At 31.0% G+C, this 3124-nt stretch overlaps 1 pseudogene; it reads right to left on the bottom strand.

The window, feature by feature from the left end:
* Positions 1-2946: 2946 nt before the first annotated feature.
* LOC112484619 lies at positions 2947-3065 on the bottom strand (annotated as a pseudogene).
* Positions 3066-3124: the final 59 nt, after the last annotated feature.

Here is a 3124-nt window from a genome sequence, read left to right on the forward strand (position 1 = left end):
TAATTCCATCTTTCTACAGAAAAATGTAAATTGACATTTAGTAGGGTTCAGACTACTAAATGTCTATTATATTCACTGATGTTAAATAGCAAATAATAAAAAATAGGGAATGATATAGAGAGAGAACATTTTGAATAATTAGAACACGAGGAGGAGACAACACTCTGTTTGCATCAGTGTAGTATGATTGGCAGTCTGGCCTGTCAAAATGTGTTGTAGGTCAGGAATGAGTTTGATTGTCACATATACTTTGGAAAGCTTATACCGTACCTCACCTATCAAAAACTAATATGGGAGATTGTAAGCCTTAAAATCAGTACATTTATTTTTTCCGAGAATTACACATCAACTAGAGTCATTTTATGTCCAACATTTTCTTCCCTTTTGCTGATTCGTGTATAAGAAAGCTGGAGAAAGATAAACAGTAGAAGATTGCCTTTTCCAAAGTGACAAGAAAGAATGTTTCAGGAAAAGCATATTGAGCAGTAGAAATGAAATTTCCATATTCACTTATAATTTTGAAATACCTATTTAGGTAAAATGTGAAAAGAAAATTTACTTTGCATGTATCAGTCATTATTTGTCAGTAATGAAGTACTGGTTATCTCCCCATTGCTGTAATTTAAGGAACTGTCAATAAACATATATCTATCACAAAACTGTGAATTAGAAAATTGAACAGTTATTCAATTTAATGTTTATGTAAATTTATCCCTTCAATTAATAGCATAAATGGAAAATAATGTAAACATATAATTTTTAAGTATTACATTTAATTCTCCATGTAATATGTTGAGTCCTAAAACATATATTATGTATATTTTAATTGATAGACTGCAGTTTGGATATCTGAGTAATACAAAAATTAAAAAGCTTCTAATCTGAAATTATGCATGATGTTTTAAAGATGAAGTTTGAGCTCTGAGTGCAAAGAATGAAATATAAATATTTTTGTGCATCTCCGAGACATTTACACAACAGGCACATGGCTATGATTATCCAATTTTATTTAAAACATTTTCATAACTTGATAGTTTCTTAATTTTAAAAATAAATAGATTTTAAAAGAATGAAAAGGTAAATACAACAAATATATGAAGGCCTATCATGAAATAGCCATTTAATTTTATATCTTACGGACATAATTTGGCTAGATTCACAGTAGACATCTCTATAAGTACTAATGAATGATAGAATCAAAGGAAGAACAGAGATTATACTTGATAATAGTTAAATAAAATAATGCAAGTAAATTTTTATTTACTCTAAAGATATTATGAATAAACATGATTTTCCATTATACTTCATTATTCTTAAGGGCCTAATATTCTTTTAATCAATTTTGGCCTGTTAAAGTTAAGCTTTTTTCATATCATATCATTAAAATTGCTTTTTTAAATGTCAACGATAACCTCCATTTTGCCAAATTCAGTTTTTAATTCTCTTTCCTTAACATAATCTCTATATTAGTTCGATTCTCAACATTTGGGTCTTCAATTCTCTCATTCATGTCTTTTCTAATGATACATTTTCTGTATGTAATCCAATAATTTAAGTATCATTTTTATACTGATGACTCCAAATTTTCTATCATAGCTTTGTCTTTTCTTCTGAGGTCCTACCTGTGCATCTGATTACCTACTCAGCTACACCACTTAGATACCTAAAACATCTCAAAGGCACCATGCAAAAAGAAGAACTCACAATCACAGCTGTACCAAACTTTCTCCTATCCCAATGTCACTTAACTTAGTAAATCTCACTCACAATTACTCATATCAATATATTGGAACCATTTGATTTCTCTGACACAGTATATCTAATTCATCAACATTTTTTTTCAAAGTACTTACAAAATAGAAACTCATCCCGTCAACTTCAACATTATCATATCTATTTAAACCACCAACATCTGCCTGCGCTGTGACATTAAATTCTTTATTGGTTCCTCTCTGTCCCTGCTTGCATATTCATATTTTTTTCACAAAGGGGCCAACATTGTATTTAAAAACAAAAGTTAAAAAAAAATACCAATTTCCTTATGATATTTCAATAGATGCACATCATATTTAAAATAAAATCTAGACCCCTTCTAACTGTCTGTAAGTCATTACCTGATCAAATGCTGCCAGTTTTCCACTTCAATCCCTACAATTTTTTCCCTTCCCCATTAACTATGTAAAAATCAGGCTAATCTATTCGATATTCTTTACAAATTCCAACCTTGTTCTTGAATTAGGAGCTTTACATTAGCTGATTTCCCAGCCTTTAAATTATTCCTTTGAATTTTTGCATGGCTTACTCATTCTTGATATTCAGTTCAATCCTTCATAACATTTTTGGCCCAGGCTCAAACGTCACATCCTCAGAAAATCCAACTCTAAATACCTTTTCAAAAACAGATTCTCTCTCCATTCACTCTCATATAAATATGACCATTATCTAAATATAAAATCATTATCTAAAATAAACCTAATATAAAACCATTATCTAAAATTAGCTTATTTTTTATTCTGTTTTCTCTCAGCTCCAGTAGCATGTGATGGGAAAACCCTTTTTTTCATTACTATATTCCTAAGACTCACTTAACGAACTATAGTAGCCCCAAAAATATTTGTTGAATGAGTAAATGAAAGAATGAATGAAATTCTGCACAATACTGCATTGAGTGAGATATTTAGTAATTTTGTATACACTACTGAGAATCTGTCAGCCATAGTTGTGACAGCCCTCCTCTGAATAAGCTCTGTTATGACAGTTTGACTACAGAAAAATTCCATCAACACCTACTTGTTCAAGGACATGGGCAGCCATAGTAAACTCTCCACCATGACACTGGTTAATTTCTGCTTTGAAATGTCTCCAAAATTTTCCTCCTAGTTTTATTAAAGTATGATTAACAAATAAAAACTGTACTTATTTAGGTTGTACAATGTGATGTTTTTATGCCTACAGCACCTGGTCTTCCTAGGTGGTCTCCCATCCAAGTACTAACCAGGACCGACCCTGCTTAGTTTCCAAGATCAGATGCGATTGGACAAGTTCAGAATAGCATGGGCATAGACGTTATTTTTTAAGTGTGTAATAAGATGATTCTCTCTCTCTCTCTCTCTCTCTCTCCCTT

The sequence above is a fragment of the Pteropus alecto genome, unplaced genomic scaffold (genome assembly GCF_000325575.1).
Source record: "Pteropus alecto unplaced genomic scaffold, ASM32557v1 scaffold17, whole genome shotgun sequence".
NCBI classification, from domain to species: domain Eukaryota; kingdom Metazoa; phylum Chordata; class Mammalia; order Chiroptera; family Pteropodidae; genus Pteropus; species Pteropus alecto.